At 45.2% G+C, this 18766-nt stretch overlaps 1 long non-coding RNA gene and 1 pseudogene across 1 annotated transcript; both read right to left on the minus strand.

Annotated features, from left to right (window-relative positions):
- Window positions 1-3781: 3781 nt before the first annotated feature.
- On the minus strand, window positions 3782-14522 carry LOC139084423 (uncharacterized). The gene is made up of 5 exons (XR_011541764.1): window positions 14282-14522; window positions 12657-12761; window positions 12127-12524; window positions 11621-11908; window positions 3782-4137 (listed from the first exon to the last, which is right to left on the minus strand). It is a non-coding gene; the product is annotated as an uncharacterized lncRNA (long non-coding RNA).
- On the minus strand, window positions 7170-7261 carry LOC139084973 (U2 spliceosomal RNA; annotated as a pseudogene).
- Window positions 14523-18766: the final 4244 nt, after the last annotated feature.

Consider the following 18766-nt stretch of genomic DNA (forward strand, 5'->3'; position numbering starts at 1 on the left):
GTCTCTTACCAGCTGACCTCTGATCCAAGAGGATACCTACAAGTGACAGCCTCCGTCATACACTGGATGCTGGGGGCCTTTGGCTCAGCAGCAGTCTTTCTCCTTGGCTTAAGAATTTTGTCATTGCCACCAGGATGGACTGGAGAGACACACCAGAGGCGTCCTCTGCACCTGCTTTGAGGCCTTTGACTTGACCCTGGTTTCCCACGTGGTTTCCCAAGGTCACAAAGAGAATGGACAAGCTGTGCAAACAATACCCGTTGTGGCCTGATCCCCAGTGTTTTCTCCTCTGTAATCGCAGGTGGCCTCAGGAACAAGAAGAAGTGGGATATATTCTGGAATCTCTCACTTGCTGAGGAAAAAACATGCCGGCTTTAGCGTGGAGAGCAGCCTGATTCTGGCTCTGGCTGGGATTGGCTAGGAGGTGGCTCAGCAGGGATGGAAGCACAGGGGCGCCACAGACAGGGGGGGTTCCCAGGCCTGTGCCCCTGGGGCCTGGAGGGACCAGTTTCTATTTTTCACCTGTTTCTGGAAGTCACCTGACAACCAGTCCTTGTCTGCACACTGTTCCCAAAGGTTGTCTGGCCCAGGAACACATTTAAACTGAAGAAATCTCACACCACTTGGCCAGGGCTGCTGTAGAACATTCTAGCAGCAGAGGAGGTGAGAGGGGCATGGGCTCCAGGGCAGGGTGAGGTCAGCAAAGAGATGGGGGCTGATCCCAGGTGGAGGTGGTCCTTGCTCTTCCTTCCATGGCCAGGAGGTCGTCAGTGTGAGCGTTTCTCTGAAAGGCCCCGGGACTCTCAGGCCCAGACTGTATGTATCCTCTCACTTGCGGGGACAGGAGTCCTGGCCATGGAGGTCACTGTGCGGGCACCCCTGTGTCTTCCTCATCCCTTCTCACCCCAGCGCTCAGCCCTCGACAACAACTCTCAGGCCCCAATAAACATCTGATGATACAGCCCTGGGCTGGGACCTGGTTCAAGTGTGGGAATGGCTCCCCTCAGCTGGTCCAGGCCTGTTGGGCCCCACACTGAGCTAGGTGCCTGCCCAAGCTCCAGTCCAGATCAGGGGTGAGAAGGGGGCTCCAGAAGACAGTGAAGTGTCCCTCCCCCACCTCACGCTCTATGGCCAGCACAGGTGTGCCCAGCATGCTCTGCACCTCTGCTTACAGGTGGGCCCCTGCGGGAATCCTCTAGGAGCTGGCGTTGACCTTACTGTTTGAGTGTCCCCAGGGCCTCATGTAGTGGCTGGCCTGTGCGCATGTGCCCAGAAGAACCTACAAGTGAATGGTCGGATCAGGCCACAGACTGCTCTGCAGGAGCAACCAGGGGCGGGGGGTTGTGTCGTCCTCATCTTTGGATTCTGGAGTCGTGTTATCCAGTGTGGTACCTCTAGGGAGACGGGCGTGTTCATGTTTAACTTAATTAGAGCAAATCAAATTAAGCATCGGTCCCTCATCACACAGCCACATTTCAAGTGCCCAGTAGCCAACGTTTACAGCACAGAACATTTCCATCTGCACAGAACATCCTCTTGGGCAGCTGCTCTGAGCCTGGCGCAGGGTCTGCTCGCTGAACTCATTTAACCCGAGTGTGTGCATCTCAGGTGGAGGCTCAGGTTGATCCCATTGGAGGCTGGAGCTATCCCGATCCAGTGGAATGAGGAGTGAGAAGTGGAAGGGGGTCCCCTCTCTCATTTGAGGGTTTGCAACTGTGACCAATGTCTCCTTGAAGGATTCTGACTCACGGAGCCCAGGGAAGGTCTGAGAGCCAAGAGCAAAGAGCAGGGTGAGGCTGTGGGAGCCATCAGGGCCTCGAGTGGAGTGGAAGGAGTGGGTGAGCCCCTCCTTGCAATCACTTTCTTGCTGATGTCTGTGTCTCTGAAGATTGGATGGTTGACAGGGGGTGTGACTCCCACAGCGAGGAGGAGGACTCTCCAAGTGGGAACATCACTCAGCTGGCATCCAATGGGAGCGGGAGCCCGGGGCAGTCGGGTTACACCCACTGCTCTGGAGACGGAGGAAGAGGGGCATGAAATGAGAAAGAAGGAAATACATGTGATGGCTTGCTGTGCTCTTTCACGTGTTAATGACATGAGAGTAGGAGCGTGTCTGTGGCTTCAAGTGTGCTCTCCGTGTGTCAGCAGGTGGCGAGAAGGGCCCCTCTCCCTCCACATGTTCAGCTCCTGCAGCAGCACTGTTGTGTTCTGTCCTCTGCTCACTCCTGGCTTGAAGGGCGCTCTCAGGGTGAGTGACATGGAGAATGTTTCCTCTTAGCCTCCTGCACAGGCTCCCGGAGCCTTCTGGAGAAGTGAGCGGGGAAAGCATAATGTTGAGCATGTTTCTGGTCTCCTCTCCTCACCCAAATCCCAAATCCTGGACTAGGAATAAAGCTTGCACTTGCTTACATGCGAGAGAGGCCCATGTTTAGCTGCCTTCTGGGTCCCACGGAGCCACCTCAGGGAGTCCTCCTCCATGCGTGTCTGCAGCCAGCAACATATCAACAGTTGTCTCCATTTTTAGTGTACTTCCCAAAATCATGTCTCGGGTTACAAAAAGAAAATGAAGATCATAGGGGATTCAAATATAAGATGCACAAGAAAATCACCTGTGGTCAAGGAAACCTACTGGCCATCGCCGGCAGTGGTTGAGCACATCAAAATGGGCATCCGGCCAAACGACAGGGTAGAGCCACAAATATCACCCCCCTGACCACTCCACAGAAGGTCCTGTGGAAACAGTACCAGTGAGTAGATTCAAGAGTAATGCTTGTCGTGTGTAGAGCAAAGCCTGGATCTTAGTGAGGCAGGACTCGGGTGGGGAAGGGGCACGCTCAAGCCTGGTGTAGCCCCTGCCCGCTCTCACTGCTCAGATGGCTGGTCAGACCTCCAGTCAGCAAGACGCCGGGGGCCTGTGGACGCCATTCATCGAGCCACCTAAGCTGCAGCCCAGCAGACCCCTTTCCCAGTCAGTTACTATTAACTGCTCATCATCCAGCTTTGGCCAGTTGAAGAGGAAGCTAATTCTTGGTGCAAACGTCATGTGGGCAGTGGGTGTGGACCGTCCTGGGTTCTCACCCAGGTGGGGGTCATGCAGACTACTGATCATTCGTGGCCACCTGACCCCCAGGAAGTCTCACTCCAAGGATCTGACAGAATCCAGGCTGGGGGCAAGTGAGGGGTGGACGGACACATGTTTGGATCCCCTCGGTCCATTAGGGTGACTTTATTTGGGGGCAAGGGATTGAATTTTAGCTCAGAGATTGGAACAGAGCCAGGAATGGGGTCAGGATGGGAGCCATTCTCTTGGATGAGGCACCTCCTTGGGGTGCCCACTGTCTCCCCGCAGCAGCCTTGGGGCAGGAGGAGGTGGGGAAGGAGTGAGGAGAGCTCTTGGTCCCGGCGTCCAGGGCATGAGCTCAGGGACCTCTCTCCCAGGGAACCATCCAGATCCCCACCTCAGATCCATCATGCATCAGTGTTGTGACCCTGGGCAAGTCACTGACTCCCTCTACGTTACAGTGCCCCGGACCATTAAAGATGGGCCACAGCTCCCACTCTGCCCACCCCACAGCGCAGACGTGAGCCTCAGAGGAAAGAACAGATTGTTTCCAAGGGCTCCAAAACCTCTGATTTCAGCGTGGACAAGGAAGGTTTGCAGCCTCCTGTTTCGCAGCCTTCCATGCGCTCCCTCTGGAGACATCCAGTACTGCACTCCTGCTGATCCTTCTGGGCCTTTAATACTTGAGCACTGATGGAGGGAGCATCTACGCACAAATCATTTTCTTTGGGCTTTGTATTTACTTATTTTTAGCGTCATAACACAATGCTAAGAAGCAGGTCCTGTTAACATTTCCACATCCCAGACCAGGGAACTGAGAAGCAGAGGGCTCAGTAACCTTCCAGGTTCACATTGCTTTCACATGAGATTGACCTCAGGCCACCAGGTAGCAGCGCCCTCCCCTGGACACGGTGGTGCCGACTTCCTGCTTGTCTCATCTACATAAAGTGATTATGCCATGCCAATGGTCTGTTGGGTGTTCTAAGTTCACACCAAACTGCAAGAACCACCTTCCTAAGCCCTCCTTCGATTCAAGTGGCTCCTCGGGCAGCTAGTGACAGGATCTGAAGTTTGACCTAGGAACAAATTAACACTTTTTAATAATAAATTATTCATACTTTTGCAACGAAGCTGTCAACAGCTCTCACTATGGTGAACGCATTTCCCGGTACCTTGCTTCTGGAATATGGTAAGAAAATGATAATGGACTCAAAGAAAGATACAGAAGGGGGTTGATCCTCAGTGAAGAAAATATTCGCGCTGGCCCTGCCGTCATTCAGCAGCATCAGGATGGGCTCTGGCCAAACAGGGTTGAGTCTCAAATGTCATCCCGCACAAGCTGCTCTGCAGAAGTCTCTGAGGGGGTCCCATCAAGTTGATTCAAGAGTCATGACTGTAGTTTACTCAGTGCACCACGTGGAGAGATGCACTATAAAAATGTTGTCATATTCTTTTTTTTATTGAGATATAATTCACATTCCATAAATTCACCTTTTCTTAAGTATACAACTTGGTGGTTTTTAGTATCTTCAGATTTTGCAATCATCATCTCTAATTCTTGTACATTTTCATCACCCCCAAAAGAAACCCCATACCTCTGATCAGTCAATCTCACTCTCTCTGCCCCCGCCCCCAGCCCTGGCTTCTCTGTCTCTATGAATTTTCCTGTTCTGGACATTTCATACACACAGAACCAGACAATGCGTTGCCTCTTGTGTCTGACCTTTTTTGGTAAGTAACATCCATGTTCTAACACGTATCAGTACTACACTGTTTTTATGGCTGAAAAATATCCATGTATATGGATATAACACATTTTGGTTTTCTGTTCCTCAGTTTATGGACAGTTGGGTTGTTTCCACTTTTTGGCTGCTATAAATAGTGCTACTGTGAACACTCATATAAAGTTTTTGTGTGAACAAAGTTTTTCATTTCTCCTGGGCATATACCTAGGAGTGGAATTTCTGGGCCATATGGTAGCTCTGTGCTTAGCTTGTTGAGGAAGTGCCAAAGGATTTTCTTTTGTATATCTGCACCAGCAATGTGTGAAGGTTCCAGTGTCCCCACATCATTGCAAATACTTGTTCGCTTTTAAAAAAACTATATCCATACTACTAGGTGTGAAGTGGAATCTCACTGTGGTTTTGATCTGCATTTCCCTGATGCACGATTTTGAACATTTTCATGTGCCTATTGGCAATCTGTGTCTCCTCTTTGTAGCAATACCTAGGCAAATGCTTCTTTCCTTTTGAAAATTTGGTTGTTTGACGTTTTATTATTGAGTTCTCAGTGTTCTTTATACATTCTGGATAACAGACCTTATCAGATCTATGATTTGCAAATATTTTCTTCCATTCTGTAGCTTGTATTATACCTTTCTTGATGGTGTTCTTTGATTTTAATTTTTATAAAGTCCTATTTATTTTTCCTTTTGTTGCTTGTCTTTTTGGTATCATACATAAGAATTTAGAGCCAAATGAAAGACCATGAAGATTTATTCTCTTTTTTTCTTGGAGATTTGTATAGTTTAGCTCTTACATTTAAGTCTTTGAGGCATTTTTGATTTAAAGTCTATTTTGTCTGGTATTAGTATAGCCCACCCCCCCCCCCCCCGCTCTCTTTTGGTTACTATTTGTATGGAATATCTTTTTCCATCCTTTCACTTGTAACCTCTTTGTGTCTTTGGATCTCAAATGAGTCTCTTGTAGATAGCACATCATTGGATCATGTGTTTTTATCCATTCTGCCAATCTCTGTCTTTTGATTGGAGAGTTTAATCCATTTACATATAAAGTAATTACGGATAAGGAGGGACTCACTTCTGTCATCAAGCTATGTGTTTTCTAGATGCCCTATTGCCTTTTGGTCCCTCATTTCCTGCATTCCTGTCTTCTTTTGTTTTTGCTGATTTTATAGTGAAATGTTTAAATTCCTTTCTCATTTCCTTTTGTGTATATTCTACAGCTATTTTCTTTGTGGTTACCATGGGGATTACTTTTAACATCCTAAAGTTATAACACCCTTCACTTGAATTTAATACTAGGTTAACTTCAATAAGATCCAAGTTCACAAAGCTAATAGATCAACCTATTATCTCAATGCAGAAAGACCTTCTCCAAGATACAGTATAATGAAAGTGTCAAAATCAAGGCTAAAGAAAGAATTCTAAAAGCAGCCAGGCAAAAAGAGGATGGTAAGCTACAAAAGAAGGCCCTCTAGACTATCAGCGGATTTCCCAGCAGAACCCTACAGTCCAGCAGAGAGCGGAATGACATACCCAAAGTGTTTAAAGGAAAAATCTGCCAGCCAAATACTCTATCCAGCAAAGTTATCCTTAGATATGGAGGAGAAATAAATATTTTCCTAAACAAAAGCTGAGGGACGTCATGACCACTAGACCTGCCTTGCAAGAAATACTGAAACGAGTTCTCCCAGCTGAAATGAAAAGATGCCAACATATGAAAGTTTATAACACATTGGTAAAGGTAAATAGACAACCCAATTTAGAACTCTAAATCAGTAATCAGATGGTTGTTAACCACTTAACTACAGTGTAAAGGTCAAAGGAAAAGACTACTAAAAATAATTAGAGCTACTATAATGTATTAACAGATATACAACATAAAAAGAGGTAAAAAATGACATCCAAAGTATGAAGGGGGGAGTAAAGGGATGAAGCTTCTGTAGGCAGTTGAAGTTAAGATGCTGTCAGCTTAAATTGGACTATTTTTTCATGAGATGTCTATGTCAGCCTCATGGTAACCACAAAGCAAAGCCCTAGGGCAGATGCACAAAAGATAAAGAATGGGGAAATGAAGCATTCCACCACAGAAAATCACAGATTTACAAAGGTAGGCAGAAACAGTGGGAAAAAGAAACAATGGGAATACAAAATAACCAGAAAACAATTAACAAGATGGCATTAGGAAGTCCTACATCAGTAATCACTCTAAATGTAAGTGGATTGAATTCACCAATAAAAAGGCACAGAGTGGATGGATGGATAAAAAACCAAGACAATTGTATGCTGCCTGCAAGAGACTCACTTCAGCCTTCAGGACATACATGGGCTCAAAGGGAAGGGACGGAAAGAGATATTCCATGCAAGAGGGGATGGCTCTACTTATATCTGACAGATAGACTTCAAACTGGCAAGAACAGATACTACACTTGATCTTAGCCAAAAAGCTGAGAAACAATAACTTTTAAACCAAAAATGCTAACAAAGGTGGTTATTATATAATAATAAAGGAATCAAATTATCAAGAACATATAACAATCATAAATATATATACAAGCAACATCGAAGGACTTAAATACCTTTAGCAAATACTAAAGATCTGAAGGGAGAAACACACGATGATATAATAATAGTAGGGGACTTCAATACCCCACTTTTAGCAATGGATAGATCATCCAGACAGAAAATCAACAAGCAAACATTTGACTTGAACCAAACATTAGACCAAATGAACCTAACAGGCATTTATAGAACATTTCGTCCAAGAGAAGCAGAATACATATTCCTCTCAAGTGCATACGGAAGCTTCTCCAGGATAAACTATATGATAGGAGACAAAACAAGTCTTAGCAAGTTTAAAAAGACTGAAATCATACCAAGCAACTTTTCTGACCATCATGGTATGAAATGAGAAATCAACAAGAACACTGGAAAATCTGAAAATACACAGAAATTAAGCAACACACTCCTGAACAACCAATGGGTCAAAGAAGAAATCAAAAGCAAAATCAAAAATTTCTTGAAACAAATGAAAATGGAAACACAGCATGTCAAAACCTATGGGATGCTGCAAAAGTAGTTCTGAGAGGGAATTTTATAGGGATAAATGTGTATATTAGGAAAACAGAAAGATCTCAAATAAACAACTTAACTTTATATCTCAAGGAAGTAGAAAAAGGAGAACAAACTAAGCCCAAAGTTAGCAGACAGAAGCAAATAAGAAAGATCAGAGTGGAAATCAGTGAAATAGAGACCCGAGAAACAATGGAATAAATCAACAAAACTAAGAAGTGGTTTTTCAAAGAGATAAACAAAATAGACAAATCTTTAGCTAGTCTAAATGAGAAAAAAAGAGAGAAGACTCAAATAAAATCAGAAATGAAAGATAAGACATTACAACTGATAGTCCAGAAATACATGGATCATAAGAGAAGACTATGAACAATTATATGCCAACAAATGGGATAGCCTAGAAGAAATGGATACATTCCTAGAAACAATACAACCTACCAAGACTGAATCAAAAGAAACAGACAATCTAAAGAGGCCCCAATACTCTACACACTAACACTCAACTCTGTAAGGAACAGTGTGCACTGGTCCAAATGTCTCATACTGGCTCTTGCTTCTGAGACCTTCCACATGCTCTTCCTTCTGCTTTTCATGCCCTTCCAGATCTGCCATGTCCCAGCAGCAGGTCCTTGGGCAAGGTTCTCAGGCTCATTGACGTCATGTACAGAAGGGGAAACATACTGTTTTGGAGGTAACATTACCTCCAAAGGTCACTGTGAGGGCCAGATGGTGTGTGAGAGCACATTACAAACAGTAAAGCCATGTGCCATATGAGCTAACAGAGCACAAAACAATGGACGCTTGGGGCTTAGACAGGGAAGGAACTCACGAGATAGAAAGGACAACTACGTGGAACTGGTCCAAGTGATTCTGTTCTACGTTCTGGTGAGAGAGTCTTCTCACCAGATGCATAAAGAGAGAGAATCAGGATGAGGGCTCCAACAGAAGCCTGCTGGGTGGGGAGGCTGGATGGTGTGGACTCTGAATCCAGAGCGAGGAAAGAGCTGGCTTGGTATCCAGCAGAGATAAAGCCTCCAGGTGAGGTGGTGTGATCTCTGCTTGACCCAGTCGGATTCAAGCTTGTCTCTGCCATTTTGACAATAGGACTCAGTTTCCTGATCTGTAAAGTGGGCATAACAGTACCAACCTCAGAGAGTTCATGTGATGCTTAAGTTCATTCATTTTTTTGTCATTCAAAAATATTTCTTAATAACACAGCATCAAATTATAACCAAAGTATGAAATAAATATACACGAGTTTACATTGATATAAACAAGTGAACAGACAAATAAATGAGGGTGAAGAGACAAATTTTCCTCAGAAAGAATTCCAAATAATAGACTTCCCACTTCAGGAGGTGAAGTTTGCTCCTCCCCTCCCCTTCCGCAAGGGTGGGCCAGATCTAGGACATGCTTCCCAACAACAGATTATAGAGGGGGAAAGAGAGCAACTTCATAGTGGAGCAGCCTGGCACACACGAGCTTCACCTCCACTAAGTGACGACGGTCAGCGTCCTGTCACGTGGATCTCGTGCACCCCCAGCTGGGATGGGAGGAGACGGCACAGAGGCACCTCACCTCTGTGGTATTCTTTCCAAAACTCCATACCCCTAGTCTACTCATAAGAAGAACGTCAGACAAACTCACACTGAAGCACATTCTACAAAACACCTGACCCAGTACCCTTCAAAACTGTCGAGGTGAGGAAAAACAAGGAAGGAAGGAGAAACTGTCCAGACCAGAGGACCCGCGGTGGCATGACAACTAAACAGTGTGGCGCCCTGGGCTGGATCCTGCAAAGGAAAAGGATATTAATGGAACAGCTGGTACAATGAGGTCTGGAGTTGAGCTGATGGAAAAGGACCCACGCGAGTCTCTGAGTTGTGACAAATGTATATGATGACATGAGGTGCTCATAACAGAGACTGGGTGAGGGGACACAGAAGCTCCTTGTACTGTCTTTGCAACTTTTCCATAATTCTAAAGTTACTCCAAAACAAAGAGTTTATTTGAAAGAAGATGAAGTTAAAGCATCTTTCTCGAGCATCTGTTTGTGACAGTGCTGGCGTCGGGACTGGGGACCCAGCAGTGAGCAAGACAGCCTTGGTCCCTCCTCTGGGTCTACAGTGAGTGGGGGTCCAGGCATTAGGCAAAGACTTGAGCAGCTCGGTGTGGAGCGGCGGCTGGACGTGGGTTCTGAGGGAGGGTGGTGCTGCGAGGGAGCTGAGCCCAGGAATCTGAGGTGCAGGGGACGGCAAAGGAGGAACTCGTGATCCGGCTGGAGATGGGGAGAGCTGCCAGGAGGGGGAGCAGGGAGGGCACAGGCCCTGAGGTGAGAAAGGACAAGTCTCAAAGGAGGAAAGCAAAAGGCGCCTGAGTGAAGAGGGGCGGCCGTGGGAGAGGAGGTCAGATAGGGAGGTGGGCCGGGACCCCACAGACCCAGGAAGGAGTCTGGATTTGATTCAACACACCTGGGAGCCAAGGGCGAGTTCCAGGTGTGTGGGGGGCAGGATCAGGTGGAGTCACTGCAGGTGCAGATCAGGGCACAGGTTCGTGAGACCCTGCATGGAAAGGCTCTGTGACTGCAGACACCCTCAACCCCAGGGGCCACATCTGCAGACAGGCCACTCTCTTCCCAGCTGGCTCTGCCCCAGCCCCACACACAGAATGCATGGTCCCTGGGCAACCTCACAGCCCCCACATGGCCTGGTGACACCGCCCCAGCCCTCCCAACAACACCACAGGCTCCAGGCCTCCCATCCACAGTGGCGCCCCAGCCCCTCCTGTGCACCCCGCATCAGCTGCACCTCACCTGCTCCCTGCAGGGGTGCCGCCTGCAGCCCAGAGACTGTGCACCAGGTCTGGCCCGGGAACCTGCAGACCTTCTCTGCAACCACACCCTCTCCTGGGAGGGCTGAAGTCCGTCCTTGGGGAGGGGCCCCTACAAGTGTTTCCTTCCTGGGGTTCCCTCCCTGGGCCCAGGGACCCTTCAGAGTTCTCCTTACATCTCTGGCCGCACACCCAGTTGCCCAAGCGGTGCAGGATAGGTAGAAGAGAGACTGAAGAAAAGAGCCGGAGACAGAATATGAGACATACAGGTTTACCAGGACTTAAGTACAGAGAGCATCCAGGAGCGGCTGGAGCTGTGCACCTGCTACTGCGGGCAGAGGGGATTGCTTATATAGGCAGGGGACTAACGGCTACATGCTCACCAAGAGGGACCGTCCTCACAGCCAGTGTTCCCAGGAACAGCAGCTCACACTGCTGTGTTCCTTCAAGACGTGATATTCTTTGAGTGAAATAAGTTAAGATCCGGGTTGGCCAGGCCCTGGATGGTTACAAATCCCAGATGGTTGGCGTCCTGCCCAGAAGGGGGCCTGAAGGACACCAGGCTCTTACAGGCCATGCAGGCCAGTGCCAGGCAAGTGTGATCCTACAGTCTCAGAGTTACTCTCCCAGCAGAGCTGACCCATGCTTTATGTGAAACCTCCCTGTTAAAACAACGTGCTATCCTGTGTCCTGAACTGACTCATGCTGATACTTGAGTGATGTTTCTCTCTAATGCTATCTCTATTTTGTGATTTTTCTGCAATTTATGGTACTTGTATGGTACCAACACCACCTCCACCCGGAAGCTTTTCCTGATTTCCTAACTTGGTTAGTTATTCCCTCCTATGTGTTGCTTTTAAAATGCTTTTTAAAGACAGGCTAGTAATAACACCATGTGATGGAACTAATAACAATACCTGCTCAGTAGTGGACGCCTTTTCCTGGGAGGGCCCTGTGCTGTCACACAGGCGTTCACTTGGGCGATCTCCCTGATCCTCTGAAGGAGATGCAATTATTATCCCCACTGAGCAGATGAGGACACTGAGGCTTCAAGAAGTGCTGTGGCTGTGCAGAAACACCCACTCGGCAGGAGTCCAAGCCTGAGTCCGGGTCCAGTTGGTCTCCCTACGGAGCCACTACCAGGCATGGTGCCAGGTGCTGGGAACACAGTGTCAAGGGGACAGACCCCAGAGAAATCACAAAATCTGTGGGAATGAAAGAGCAGATCCCCTCAGCCACCATCCCACAGAACTGCAGTTGTGTAGAGCCAGGGGGACCTTTGGGATGGCCCAGTGTGGGTGAGCCCACACACCAAGGATGGGGGCCGCTGATGGACGCCTTGATGGGAGAAGCACAAGGTCACGGGACATCCTCTGCCCTCTAGCTTCCCTTTTATGGAATAAAAAAGAGTCAGAGGACTTACATGCTTATTCTTCTATCATTTGCAGCAGTTCATTCATTCTTCAGCCAACATTCACTGAAGCCCTGCGGTGGGCCAAGCTCTGTGCGAGGTGTTGGGGATACATGGCTCCCAGGTTCCCAGGGGAGAGGACAGATGAAAAACACCACAGAATGGTCTGCCTTCTCATCTCTGTATCTCCCAGCCTCGCCCAGTCCCAAGCACATAGTAGGACTCAATAAACAGTACCTGCCTTGGGCAGTGCGACAGTGTGGCGGTCATATCTCTGGCATTTGGAATCCAGGAACCTGGTTCAAATTACATCTCGTCCACTTCTGTGCTGTGTGACTCTGGGCAGGTCATATCACCTCTATGAGACTCGATTTCCTTGTGTGGAGGATGGGAACTAATGTCCCAGGGGCCTGTGGGGTTTCAAGAGCTGATCTGTATAAAGAAACTGGCACACATGAAGTGCTCCACAAGTCACAGCTGTGGGAGTTAATATCATCACCATGATGTCAATGAGCCTGGTTAACACTCCAGTCTCCACTCACCTTCGGGAAAGTGAGAAGGACTGACCAGATGACCTCTCTGTCTTGTCCACACCAGGACTCTCGGAATCAGAGACGGGAGCCGTGCTGGCAGGTGCAGAGCAGCCCCTAGCAGAGGAGAAGGAAACTGACAAAGTGTCACCATGACGTTTGGAAGACAGAGTTTTAAAGGCGGTACAAAGGTTGGCAGAGAAGCCACGAAGGTGAGCTGCATGTGTGGTGTCCCCAGCAGGGAGGTCAGTGAGGTCCCCTCACTATGACCCAGGACCCCCGAGTGCCTGGGCCCCGAATGCTCAGGGAGGAGGAGGCCCCTCTGTACCCCAGGCCTCCCCGGGTGCTGGGTCTCCGGGTCCTGTGGGCTCAGAGGCACATCTCTCATGTTCTGCTCCATCTCCTCTGTGTCAGCTAAGGGCACGGCCTCCACTGTCCCCCAGTCCCCAGTGCTCAGGATGCCAGGGCAGTGGAGGGCTCTGTGCCAGGGTACAGCCAAGCATCAGCTCTGGGCCGCACGTTAGGTCAGCAGTGGGGCCCACGTCCCTCTGACACCAGGTCCTTGGGTTTCTGGCTCTGCTGGATTATTAGTCTCATGAAGGAGACAGGCTCAGAGAGGTGCAGTGACTGCCTAGGCTCACACAGCCACTGAGAGTGTTCCAGGACCAGCGTAACTCTGGCAAGGACAGCTCCTGTGTCCATCATCACTGCCACCATCTGACACTCTTTCTTTATCTACTATTCTGTTTCCTTGGGTCAGGAATCCAACCCCTAAGGCTAAGGAGGAATTCGTGGCAGATCAAAGGCTAAAAGTGCTTCATGACTTTTTAAATTACCCAAGTCAGGCCTTTAGTCACAAAAAGAAAAATATACAAAATGACAAAGTAACCTTAGTATTCACAGACAAGCACTAACACACTGTAATGCACTATGATCATAAAAATAGAAACTATGAAACATTTTCATATGCATTTATAGATATTGTACATCTTTTTCAGAGCACACATTTAGTGAGATATTCTTTCATTGTCAAACAATTCAAGTTCTTATTTCTTGGAAATTACCTAGTTCTAGAGTTTTATATTTGCTGTATGACTCCTTCAGTTAGATACACTAAGCATTTTGTGATCACCAGAAATTGTGTAATTTTTTTTACTGTGGTGACAGCACTTAACACGTGGTCGCCCCTCTTAGCAAATATTTTAGTGCAAAACGCAGTCCTGTGACCTACAGGCACAGCACTGTGGGCAGCTCTCGAGAACTCATCCATCTCACGCGACTGCCACCTCCGCCTCTTGAACAGAAACTCCGCGGGCCCCTCCCCCCAGGCCCAGCAGTCTCCATTCTGCTGTTTCTGTGAGTTTGACATTTTTCTTCTTCTTCCTTTTTTTGGGGGGAGATCCTTTCTTTCCACTTTGTTGGAGTGTAATCGACAAATAAAACTGTTAGCAATTTACAACTTGATGATCTGATACCTGGTGTGAGGATTCCCCCATCAAGTTAATTAACACGTCCATCACCTCACGTTATTACTATTTTTTTGGTGAGAACATTGAAGTTCTGCTGTCTTGGCAAATTTCAATTGCACAGTGCAGTGTCATCAACCACAGTGAGTTTAACTATTTTGCAGCCCTCACCTGAGCGGAATCACACAGTACTGGTCCTTCGGTGACTGGTCCATTTCACTTAGCACGACCCAGCAACCCCACTTGTGGGTACATGTCCAAAAAATCAAAAGGAGCCTCTCGGAGAGATCTCTGCCCCATGTGACTGCAGCATCCTTCACAAAAGCCAAGACACAGAGACAGCTTAACTCTCGTTGACAGGAGACTGGATAAGGAAAAGGTGGGGTCTACACGCCGTGGAATGCTATTTGGCCTGAAAAGAGAAGGAGATGTCACCATATGGGACAACACGAATACGTTTATTTTAAAGCGACAGTAGACTTCTGGTTGAGCCAACATGGAGAAAGCCCCACACAACCTCTCTGTCTCAGATGACAAATGGCACCCTGCTCAGAGCACAGAAAGCATGTCCTTGAAAACTGTAAGAAGTGGACACTACCAGGCAGAAGGGGACTGGAATCCCGTAACGGGGTGAGGACGGGGCCATTCCCTCCTCTGCCTCTCGCTCACCAGGGCAGGGGACCCTCAGCAGCCACTGACAGTGAAGACTGGGACCAAATTGTTATTTCTTTTTTTTTTAATTATTTTTTTATTTTTTATTTTTAAATATTTTATTTTTACTTAAAATTGTGTTTTGTTTTTTAATTTTAATGTAATTTATTTAAATTCACCTTACAAATGTATTTTTCTTTTATTTTACATTTTATTTTTCTAAGTTATTTTTAATTTTATCATGTCATTTAGTTTTTAAAGGCTATTTTATCTTGAATTTGTGATTAATTTTAATTATTTTTATTCAACTTTTCTTCCCTTTATTTTAATTTTTTTACTTTGATTTTTAGTTTTTTTTTATTGAGTTAATGATACGTTACAATCTTGTGAAATTTCACTTTTACATTATTGTTTGTCAGTCATGTTGTAGGTGCACCACTTCACCCTTTGTGCCCACCCCCCACCCCACCTTTCCCCTGGTAGCCACTAATCTGATCTCTTTGTCTACATTTTTAAATTCCTCATATGAGTCATACAGAGATTGTCCTTCTCTAACTGGCTTATTTCACTTAACATAATTCCCTCAAGGTCCTTCCATGTTATTGCAAATGGAATGATTTTGTTCTGTTTTACAGCTGAGTAGTATTCCATTGTGTATATGTACCACATCTTCTTTATCCATTCATCTGTTGATGGGCACTTAGGTTGCTTCCGTGTCTTGCCTATTGTAAATAATGCTGCAATAAACATTGGGGTGCATGGGACTTTTGGAATTGCTGACTTCAAGCTCTTTGGATAGATACCCAGTAGTGGGATAGCTGGGTTGTATGGTAGTTCTATTTTTAATTTTTTGAGGAATCTCCATACTGTTTTCCATAGTGGCTGCACCAGTTTGCATTCCCACCAGCAGTGTATTAGGGTTCCTTTTTCTCCACAACCTCTCCAATATTTGTTACTATTAGTTTTAGATATTTTTGTCATTCTAACGGGTGTAAGGTGATATCTTAGTGTAGTTTTGACTTTCATTTCCCTGATGATCAGCGATGATGAGCATCTTTTCATGTGCCTATTGGCCATCCGTATATCTTCTTTGGAGAAATGTCTGTGCATGTCTCCAGTCCATTTTTTGATCAGGTTATTTGATTTTTTGTTGTTGAGTTGTGTGAGTTCTTTATATACTACGGATATTAAGCCTTTGTCAGATATATGACTTGCAAATATTTTTTCCCAGTTAGTGGGCTGTTTTTTGTTTCAATCCTGTTCTCATTTGCCTTGAAGAAGCTCTTTAGTCTGATGAAGTCCCATTTGTTTATTCTTTCTATTGTTTCCCTTCTCTGAGAAGACATGGTGTCCGAAAAGATCCTTTTAATACTGATGTCAAAGAGTGTACTGCCCACATTTTCTTCTAGAAGCCTTATGGTTTCAGGTCTCAGCTTTAGGTCTTTGATCCATTTTGAGTTTATTTTGGTGAATGGTGAAAAAGAATGGTCAATTTTTATTCTTTTACATATGGCTTTCCAGTTTTCCCAGCACCATTTGTTGAAAACACTTTCTTTTCTCCATTGTATGCCCTCAGTTCCTTTGTCAAAGACAAGCTGTCCACAGATGTGTGGTTTTATTTCTGGGCTTTCAATTCTGTTCCATTGATCTGTGCACCTCTTTTTGTACCAGTACCATGCTGTTTTGATTACTGTAGCTTTGTAGTATGTTTTGAAGTCAGGGATTGTGATGCCTCCCGTTTTGTTCCTTTTTCTTAGGATTGCTTTCAATTCGGGGTCTTTTGTTGCCTCATATGAATCTTAGAATTCTTTGTTCTAATTCTGTAAAGAATGTCATTGGGATTCTGATTGGGATAGTGTTGAATCTGTAGATTGCTTTAGGTAGAACAGACATTTTAACTATGTTTATTCTTCCAATCCATGCACATGGAATGTCTTTCCATCTCCTTATGTCGTCATCCAATTCTCTCACAAAGGCCTTGTAATTTTCATCGTATAGGTCCTTCACTTCCTTAGTTAAATTTACCCTGAGGTATCTCATTCTTTTTGTTGCGACTGTGAATGATATTGTGTTCTTGAGTTCTTTTTCTGTTAGCTTGTTATTAGAATATAGAAATACTACTGATTTATGCAAATTGGTTTTACACCCTGCAACTTTGCTGTAGTTGTTGATTACTTCTAAGAGTTTTCCAATGGATTCTTTGGGGTTTTCTATATCTAAGATCATGTCTTCTGCAAACAGCGAGTTTCACTTCTTCCCTCCCTATTTGGATTCCTTTTATTCCTTTTTCTTGCCTGATTGCTCTGGCCAGGACCTCCAGTACTATGTTAAATAAGAGTGGTGATAGAGGGCATCCTTGTCTCATTCCTGTTTTCAGGGGGATGGTGCTCAGTTTTTGCCCATTGAGTATGATGTTAGCTGTGGGTTTGTCATATATGGCCTTTATTATGTTGAGGTAGTTCCCTTCTATGCCCATTTTGTTCAGAGTTTTTATCATAAATGGCTGCTGGATCTTGTCAAATGCTTTCTCTGCATCTATTGACATGATCATGTGGTTTTTGTTCCTCAGTTTGTTGATGTGGTGTATCACGTTGATTGATTTGCAGATGTTGAACCATCCCCGTGTCCCTGGTATGAATCCCACTTGATCATGACGTATGATTCTTTTGATGAATTGCTGAATTCTGGTTGCCAAAATTTTGTTCAGAATTTTTGCATCTATGTTCATCAGTGATAGTGGCCTGCAGTTCTCTTTTTTCATAGTGTCCTTGTCAGGCTTTGGTATCAGCATGATGTTGGCCTCATAGAATGTGTTAGGAAGTGTTCCATCCTCCCTAATTTTTTGGAATAGCTTGAAAAGGATAGGTATTAAATCCTCTCTGAAAGTTTGGTAGAATTCCCCAGGAAAGCCATCTGGTCCTGGGGTTTTATTCTTTGGGATGTTTTTGATTGCTGTTTCAATCTCTTTCCTTGTGATTGGTCTGTTGAAATTGTCTGCTTCTTCTTGAGTGAGCTTTGGGAGATTATAGGAGTCCAAGAACTTATCCAATTCCTTTAGGTTATCCATTTTGTTGGCATATAATTTTTCATAGTATTCTCTTATAATCCATTGTATTTCTGCAGAGTCTGTTATTATTTCTCCTCTTTCATTTCTGATTTTGTTTATTTGAGCTTTCTCCCTTTTTTTCTTTGTAAGTCTGGCTAGGGGTTTGTCAATTTTATTTATCTTCTCAAATAACCAGCTCTTTGTTTCACTGATCCTTTCTACCGCCTTTTTCATTTCAATAGCATTTATTTCTGCTCTGATTTTTATTATTTCTCCCCTTCTGCTGACTTTGGGCTTTGTTTGTTCTTCTTTCTCTAATTCAGTTAGGTATAGTTAAGATTGCTTATTTGGGATTTTTCTTGTTTGTTAAGATGTGTCTGTATTGTGATGAATTTTCCCCTTAATACACCTTTTGCTGTTTTCCATTTGAGTTGGTATGGCATGTTATCATTTTCATTTGTCTCCAAGTATTTTTTTATTTCTTCTTTAATTCCTTCAATGATCCATTGCTTGTTCAGTAGCGTACTGTTTAGTCTCCACATCCTTGTGCCTTTCTCATCTTTTTTCTTGTAATTAATTTCTAGCCTTATAGCATTATGATCAGAGAAGATGCTTATTATTTCAATTTTTTTAAATTTGTAGAGGCTTGCCTTGTTTCCCAACATATGGTCTATCCTTGGGAATGTTCCATGTGCACTTGAGAAGAATGTGTATTCTGCTGTTTTAGGATGCAGAGTTCTATATATGTCTATTAAGTCCAATTGTTTTAGTTTTCATTTAGCTCCACTATTTCCTTGTTGATTTTCTGTCTGGATGATCTGTCCATTCATGTGAGTGGGGTGTTGAGGTCCCCTACTATTATTGTGCTGTTTTTAACATCTTCCTTTAGGTCTGTTAATAGTTGTTTTATGAACTTTGGTGCTCCTGTGTTGGGTGCATAGATATTTATAAGCGTTATT

Source organism: Equus przewalskii, chromosome 7 (assembly GCF_037783145.1).
Source record: "Equus przewalskii isolate Varuska chromosome 7, EquPr2, whole genome shotgun sequence".
NCBI classification, from domain to species: Eukaryota; Metazoa; Chordata; class Mammalia; order Perissodactyla; family Equidae; genus Equus; species Equus przewalskii.